This window comes from Myotis daubentonii, chromosome 16 (assembly GCF_963259705.1).
Source record: "Myotis daubentonii chromosome 16, mMyoDau2.1, whole genome shotgun sequence".
In the NCBI taxonomy this organism is placed as follows: Eukaryota; Metazoa; Chordata; class Mammalia; order Chiroptera; family Vespertilionidae; genus Myotis; species Myotis daubentonii.
The window spans coordinates 26,299,827-26,308,599 of NC_081855.1; the positions used below are offsets into that span (position 1 = coordinate 26,299,827).

The 8,773-nt window shown below is 43.8% G+C and overlaps 1 long non-coding RNA gene across 2 annotated transcripts in view; it reads left to right on the forward strand.

Moving 5' to 3' along the window:
- Positions 1 to 8,401, forward strand: part of LOC132218342 (uncharacterized) — a 72,067-nt gene extending 63,666 nt beyond the window's left edge. Inside the window, exons 4-5 of one of the 2 annotated variants that reach the window (XR_009449156.1) lie at positions 3,330 to 3,458; positions 7,678 to 8,401. This is a non-coding gene — a long non-coding RNA (uncharacterized LOC132218342). The remainder of the gene's footprint in view (positions 1 to 3,329; positions 3,459 to 7,677) is intronic. The other variant, XR_009449157.1, reaches the window with a different exon arrangement.
- The last annotated feature ends 372 nt before the right edge of the window (positions 8,402 to 8,773 follow it).

Genomic DNA, 8,773 nt, shown 5'->3' on the forward strand with positions numbered 1-8,773 from the left:
TCCAGAGTCCATTCTTTTACCCACGGCTGCTGTGTGTGTTTGTGCATGTTGTACACTACACAACTCCAGTGATGTCCTGCCCTTCATGATGCATTATGCACAGGAAGGATATCCAGGCAGAAGAAGCCTCCCTTACAGAAATATGAGAAAACAACCTGTATTTTGGGGAACTGGCTCTGCAATGCAGCTATATTAGGGGCAAAGGAACTCTATGAAGATGGGCAGGTCCTTTGCACCTCCTGGTATTGCTTATGGAACTGGCTGCTGGTATCTTGGAACAGTTCCTGGGGCTTTGTACTTACTGTAGAGACCCAATTCTTCCTTCTGACAGAGCTGTGGTAGGCTCAGCAAGATGTGAGATGGATTTGCACAGTTCCCTTCTGAGCTGTTGGCCACACAGACATTCAAGTACACAGGGTGCAAGTGGTCCCAGGTCTCCAAACTGCTGTTCTACACATAGTGGACCAGCTTCCTATGCTTGGGCACCAGATATAACCTGACAAACAAATCAGTTTGATAGCCATGCCACCTTGATTTCCTGGCCGAAGTAATTCTAGTAGCAATGAGCAGCCCAAGGAACTGGGCATATCCGGAGTGAATACCTACCATGTGCCAGGAAACCATGATTCCTCCAATGCTCACACCTTTATGAGTCAGACATTATTATGACCTTTCACTTTGCTGATGAGGAAACTGGGGTTTAGAAATGTGGAGTAATTTACCTGAAGTTCTATCCTATATAATAAAAGGCTAATATGCAAATTGTCCCCTCAACCGGGAGTTCAACCAGGGAGTGGGGCCGGCCAGCCAACCACCTGCGGCCTCTCCCCCTGGCCAGCCCTGCCCCTGGTCAACCCCTCCCACCCCAATCAGGGGCTGGGCTAGCCAGCCAATCGCCTGCGGCCCCTCCCCCCAGCTGGCCTGGCCCAATAGGCCGTGATGGGGCTGGGCCTGGCCAGATCCCACCCATGCACAAATTCGTGCACCGGGCCTCTAGTGTGTAATAAGCAGTCATGATTCTCATGAAAACTCTCTGGTGCCACAGCCCATATGTTTCTGTCTTAATGTCAGCCCTCAGAAGAGGGCAGGGAACACTTTGGATGTTTCTTAAAGCACCTGATGGCATTTATTTGATGGTGTCTCTCTACTTTTTTTCACAGATTTTTCTAGAACTGGGGTCCTCACTCAAATGTCAGGGCTCTCTCTCAGGTGGAGAGGCTGTTTTTAGACATGATTTTTAAGATATGCATGATTCTGAGAAAGAGGTTCCATGGCAGTGTGTTCAGAAACTGCAGGCAAGGATTACAGAAAAGGGCCCCTGTCACTGAGGAGCCACTGTGAGGGCAGGTTAAGCCAAGGTGGTGGGTGTTGCCAAGTTTGGTATCTTCTGATCTTGAGTGTCTTTTTAAGCTTGTTCATATGTGTCATCGAGAGCTGGAATAGCTGTAATGTAGGTGTCTTATTATAGCCATTTTCAAGTTTTGCTGAGACCTCAAAACATTTTATTAACGAAAGAAAGAAAGAAAGAAAGAAAGAAAGAAAGAAAGAAAGAAAGAAAGAAAAGAGGAGAGAAAAGAAAAGAAAAGAAAAGAAAAGAAAAGAAAAGAAAAGAAAAGAAAAGAAAAGAAAAGAAAAGGAACACAGAGAGTCCAATGAGGATATTGGGAGCAGGCTTTGGGAATGGGGCCGTGTCCTTTTTCATCAAATGGGCTGCTAGTCATCCCCTACTTCTACTTCCAGGTTCACTAGGGAGGCCTGCAGTAGCCAATGAGTCCCCTGTCCCTCCCCACCTCTCAAGCCACTACAGCCTCCATGGGACACAAAACATGGAACTACCATTGTCCTCAGACACAGCTGGCCCAGCTGCACTCACATCGCCCCTTTTGGCGGAAGGTAAACACAGATCTGGCAGGTGAGTAGCAGGAAGGCCAGGTGCACTGAAATCCCAAGAGGCAGGAAGAGCCCATGCTGTGCTATGTTATAATGACAGTTTACCTAACAACAATCAAAAGGCAACTCTTTGCCACAGGATTTGGACGTCCCCATTCAGGTGGGGATGGTTCTCTCCAGCTTGGAGGCTGGACAGTTTTATGAATGGGCTCTTTTAATCAAGTGCAGGAGGCTGTAGGCTCTCCATTAGGGAGGACCCCAGGTCAGTTAGAAAATGTCACCTTCTAGATCAGCGGTTCTCAACCTGTGGGTCACAACCCCTCTGGGGGTCGAACGATCCTTTCACAGGGGTCGCATAAGACCATCGGAAAACACATATAGTATATCAGCTATTTACGATTCATAACAATAGCAAAATTACAGCTATGAAGTATCAACGAAAATAATTTTATGGTTGGGGGTCACCACAACATGAGCAACTGTATTAAAGGGTCGCGGCATTAGGAAGGTCGAGAACCACTGTTTTAGATAATGTTTTATAGAATCGCATACCTGAAACCTATACAATTTTATTAACCAATGTCACCACAATAAATTAAATTAAAAAAATGAAAAGAAAATATCACCGCCTAAAAACCAAAATAAAATGAAATCATATGTATAAACTGTGGTGACTTGTAAATGTATTTCTGGAGTTTTTCTAATATCAGCAAGGGACTAACATATAACGTAAATTGTGATTCAATCATTATAGTAGGCCTGAATTAATTCACCCATGGTAGAGGACGTTTGTCAAGTTTGCGACTGCTTAGCTTCTAAATCTTCCCTCTATTGGGGGGAACTTCCCACTGTGTGAATCAAAGCAAGCCTCACCTTCCACTAGGGAAGTAAAGTAGGAGATCTAGAGACTAACCTCTTGGGACAAGGACAAATGTCCTTAATTAGGACAAAGGCAAATGACTTAGGCTGGCCAATCAGATGCTCTTGCGTGGGACTTTAAATTGTGAGTAAACAAGGCAAAAATGAATGAAAAGTTAGGATCCCTGGCCCCAGCCGGTTTGCCCAGTGGATAGAGCTTTGGACTGCAGACTGAAGGGTCCCGGGTTCGATTCCTGTCAAGGGCACATGCCTGGGTTGCAAGCTCGATCCCCAGTGGGGGACATGCAGGAGGCAGCCAATCAATGATTCTCTCTCATCATTGATGTTTCTATCTCTCCCTCTCTCTCCCTTCCTCTCTGGAATCAATAAAAATATATTTTAAAAAAAAGAAAAAGAAAAGTTAGGATTCCTGTATATTAGAAGGATCTGACTGAGGAACCCACATTGGATTGTTTTTGCTAAAAGATGATTATCTTGTGTTCTTCTCCTTAGGCCCCTATCTTAATTTTGTTTGGTTCTCCAAATTCTTGGTAGCTTTATAATCTCCTTTCTGTTTACAGTAACCAGAGTTGTTTCCTGCTCCTTGCAACCAACCATTGACTGTACATGTTTGGAATGCACAGTCCCAAGTCCATTTGAAGTGTTGTCAGGATACCTAGATGACTACAGTCTGAAATACGTTGCACATGGTAAGTGAGAGTACAGGCTTGCAGTAGGACAGGCTTGAGTTCAAATCTTGGCTGCCACTTGCTAGCTGGGTCATCTCCTGCGTGTTCCTTATCTTCTTAGGACATCTTAAGAACACTTTGTAAATGATAACTAAAGCCCATTTGAACAAGCACCCATAAACATACCAGTTTTGGTTTTTTAAAAAAATGCTTTTATTGATTTTTAGAGATATAGGAAGGGAGAGGGATAGAAAGAAACATCAATGAGAGAGAAACGTCATTGATCGGCTGCCTCCTGCATGCTTCTTCCTGGGGATCGAGCCTGCAACTGCGCATGTGCCTTGACCTCTTGGTTCATGGATTGGTGCTCAACTGCTGAGCCACACCGGCCGGGCTAAACATACCAGTTTTTAAAATCAGGAAGCAAACAATGATTGCCCAAACCCTGAGGTCACTGACATTGTTTTTGGAGAGAAGTCTAACAATTTCTGAAATCTCCTGCCACCTCTCATCGCCTTTCAGAGAAAAATGTCTGTGGTTCCTGTGTATCTGGGCCCATGCTCCGACCAAAGTTGTTTGGACCAAGGATTGACATCTGATTCAAAAGCTATCCTCTGTAGGCCAGACAGCAGCCCATGAGATGTCCTGATACAAGTTTGTCAGAAAAGGAGCACCTTCTGCAGGTTGGTGTCTGGCTGACTCAGTTGGACTGCTGGAGATATTGAGGCAAATAGTCAGAAAAAAGAGGCAGTAGAGACAGTCATGATGCAGGTTGGAGTCTAGAGTCTCAAGCAAAAGGTACCCGCTGCTGAGAGGCCAGCAAGATAAGCTGACAACTGAGGAAGACAGAAAACAAGTAACTTAAGCACTTACCAGTTCTGCCTATTCGTTTAGATAAGCAGGTACCTGTGTTGTATCTCATATTCCAGCTGGTTTTCTTGATTTCCTATTTTCTCACTTACTTCTCCTTGTAACCATATAGCAAGCCCCACTGACTGAAAAAACCTGACTAGAACTCTGTTTCTTGCTATCCGTGGTAGACTGAATAAGCCCTCCCTCCTATATGTCTATATCCTAATACCCAGAACCTGTTATTGTTACTTTATAGGGAAAAAAGGATTTTGAAGATGTGATTAAATTAAAGGTGTTGAGCCCTGGCCAGTGTGGCTCAATTGGTTGGAGCGCTGTCTTATACACCCAAAGGTCCATCAGGACACATACCCAAGTTGCAGGTTCGATCCCCTTTCCAGGTATATAGGGGAGGCAACTGATCGATGTTTCTCTCTCTTTCAAAAATCAATTTAAAAAATTAAAGATTTTGAGACAGAGAGACTGGATTATCTAAGTGGACCCTTGCAATCCCAAGGGCCCTCATTAGAAGGAAGCAGGGGGGTCAGAGTCAGTCGTAGGAGCTGTGACCATGGAAACAAGAAGTTGAAGTGATGTGAGAAAGGGGCCAGGTGGCAAGGAGTGCAGGTGGCCTGGGAAACTGAAAAGGGCAAGGGAATGGGATTCCACCCGGAAGCCTGCAGAAGGAACCAGTCCTGCAGACAGGACACTTGGCTAAATCCTAATGACACTGATTTCAGATTTCTGACCTCCAGAACTGAAAGGTATAAGAGAGTGCGCTTTTCTTGAGGAAAACAAGCATCTTAACCCCTGACAGTTCTGCCTATTCATTTACTATTGTGGGAAGTTACCTGATCTTCTCTGAGGAGATCATTTCATTTTGCCAGGAGGAGATAAAGGAAGGGAATGGAATATTAGATATTAAATTAAAATGACAAGGAGGTTGTCAGTGGGGCCACAGCCTCTCAGAGAATATGCCATAAGAGCAGTATTTGTAGGGAGCAAGAATTTGACATTTTGATAAAAACAAAACAAAACAAAAACACAACATGAACAAAGACAGATGAGAGCCCTGGTAAAACTGAAACTGCACTTGACCCAGGCCTGTACCCATCACACTCATTTTTCATTCATTCAGAATCTGTCTAGAGATAGATCTCCATGCTCTTGTTAATTACTTCTCTCAAGGCATTCTCATCATTGTAATTGAGCACACTCCTGGGTGCCATCTAGAAGTGAGTACGTTAATGACCATATACAACATACTGAGCCAAGCACTTACACACATTAGCTGGCTTTCTGGCACACCTTTCAACCCTCCTATTGTAATTTATAGAGAACACTGCCAGGTAGGCTCACCTGTCATCTTCCATAAAGACCCAAGTGGAAATTCTTCTCTGTAAAGCTCCAAGTAGTTTAATCAGTTCATTCTGCGAGTTCCTCACAAAAGGCTTTGACTGCCAAAGAAAATTAAGCCTTTTAAAAGAAACGTTTCCCTTCATGTGGTATCTTTTAGGATAAACGCATTTTGAAGGTAAGGACTAGGTTTTTATACATGTTGTTCTTTATCGCTTAGTAGCCTAAATATCTGTCTATCTACATAAAAGCCCAAGTGACCATCTGACCGTAACACCGTTCACCTGGTAGTTATGACGTGCAATGACCACCCAGGGGGCAGACGCTCTGACTAGTAGAGGAGGGAGCCCGATTCCTCGTTGCTGCTGGGGCACTGTAAGCCAGAATCTGCTTCACCCACACCCCGGACCCAGAGAGAAGGGAGCCTGATTCCGGGGTGTGTCACCAGAGAACTGCCCTCTTGCAATCCAGGACCCACCAGGGGATGTCAGAGAGCCGGTTTTGGCCCGATCCATGCAGGCCAGGCGAGAGACCCCAACAGTGCACGAATCTGTGCACCAGGCCTCTAGTCCTTAATAAAGAAACCTTTTGACATGGTGATTAGGATTAGTCTGATAATTACTGTATTGATCATTTTGATAATTACTGGGTTCTTAGTGGCAGATAAAATAATCCACTGTAACTACTTTTAACAGAACAGGATTGGAACAGGGTATTTGGTAGCTCAGAGGTTTTCCAGCAGTGCCAGAGAAACAGGCGAGGCTCCCACACAGCCACAACAATCCCAGGAGAAATGCCCAACCATCAACAGGACTGTTCTCATGGAAACCCCATTGCTGCTGCTCACCACTCAATACCTGTGATGGCTATAAGCTGGACACTGGAACTTCTATCAAAGCTTACCCACCCTCATGTTGCAAAAAGATGGACCCGCCCACATGCAGCTGCTACTTTATTTGAATCATTGTCACCTTTCTGGGGCACATGTGCATCTGCTTGGCAGAACCTGGGTTCTTTGCAGAATCCTAGCTACAAAGGAATCCAGGCACTGTGGGTCTTAGAAAGGGTTGGAATGGATATCGTATGGGTCAGTCAACCCCTGGAATCTGTCGCAACGACCTCATCACAGGTAATTTGTGGGACAGCATGGTGGCAATCGTGAGGGTCATAATGAGAACAATAGCCTTTTTGGAGGGCTTTCTATGTGTCCAGCACTGTGCTGAATACTCTGTGTGCATGATCTCATTCAACCCTCAAAGCAAACCTGAGAGACAGGTACTGCTCGTATCCTTGCATTATAAGTGCAGACATTGAAGCACAGAGAGTTAACGAACTTGCCCCAAGTCACATGGGAAGTGCAGTCAGGATTCAAACTCAGGTCTGTCTAAAACGCAAGTCTGTGCTTTCAACTAGAGTATTGATGATACTTTTTAAAATGATTATTATCTTTTTGGTCCATCTATGAGGGCCAGCTTGACTAGCTAATGTGTTCCCGAAGTTTCTGAAAGGCTTTTGTAAACATTGGGACTCTGGTACTTGTGTAACTGGGAAAAAATATTAGATGTTCTGAATGTGAAATGCAAAGGAAGAAGTACAGCTGACCTGCCCTGGGTTATATTACGTTTGTGTCAGATCTAAGGTGACCAGGCAATGATAGGAGATGAACCAAATGGAAAAAGTTCGTTGCAAGAATTTACCTTTGAAGAGGATGGAAAAAGCATTAAATTTCCATATCTGGTACAGTCTATACAGGTTGCTTTATCCGAAGTGGGGTGAGGGAGGAACAACCCTTAAAAAGACTAACCTTAACTCTAGGCAAAACTTAAATGATTTTTTTCTTTTTTTAAATTTATTTTAAAAATTTTTTTATTGAATTTATTGGGGTGACATTAGTTAATAAAATTATATGGAGTTCAGGTGTATAATTCTAAAATACATCATCTGTATATTGTATTGTGTTCACCACCCAAAGTCAAGTCTCCTTCTATCAGCATTTATTGTCCTTTACCTTTTTTCTCTTTCAAAATTCCTAAAGCCAGAGCCAGCCAGACAAGACTGGGCGTGTCCTGTTGTGAAATGATCCTGCTGCACAGCGAGCCTGAGGGCTGAGGAGCAAGTGCAATTAACATTCCAAGGTGCGAATCACTTCCCCATCACAGGAACCCTGCAGCATCTTATTGTGACTACAGAGGTTGGACTGAATGCCACTTTCTTAATGGAAAGTGTCCACGTTAAAGACCTACAGAAAAGTTCTTAAAAGCGATAAATTCAAACATCGCACAGTGTGTAAAACACTAAATTAGAGGACAGGGAAACAGTTTCAAAAGAGCACGTGGCCCTGGCCGAGTGGCTCAGTTGGTTGGAGCGTTGTTCTGTGCACGAGACTGTTGCGGGCTCCATCCCCGAGTCAGGCTCAAACAGAAGCCAGCAGATCCAGGCCTCTCCCCCACATCAATGATTCATATTCTCTCTCTCTCTCTCTCTCTCTCTCTCTCTCTCTCTCTCTCTCTCTTTCTCTCTCTCTCTCCTCTCATCCCTCTTTAAAAATCAATAAAAACATATCCTTGGGTGAAAGGATCATGTAGTTCAGTGTCTTCCTTCCACCTCTTCTTTCAACTTAAAAAAAAAAGAAAAAGAAAAAACTATGGAAATACTTGTGTGTGTGTGTGTGTGTGTGTGTGTGTGTGTACACACTTAAATGGACTTTGAATGGTATGTGAACAAATATATATTTTTATTTTCATATTTGTTAGTCTAAATGTATGGCAAAAAATATATTCTCAAATGTGCAATTGCTTAGAACAAGGCTTAGAGTTAGAGAGAGGGAGAGAGAGGAATCACTGCAAGAAACTATATTCACCAAGTAGTTGTTAAATCAATCAATCATCAATCAATCAATAAAATGGTACTCTAGTTAGCAAAAACAAAAATTATTCAGGTGGTCCTCCAGTGACGGAAGTGTAGGAAAGGGTCAAAGGGAACAACTGCTGAGTTAAGTGCCTACTCTGTTATTGTCACGGTCGGCGATCTTGAATGAGTCACTTCCACCTGCTCCCCACCCCCACCTGGTGAACTTCAGACAAAAGTAATAGGAGAGACTAGGGAGAGTGTTGGAACATGGTGGGTGTTTT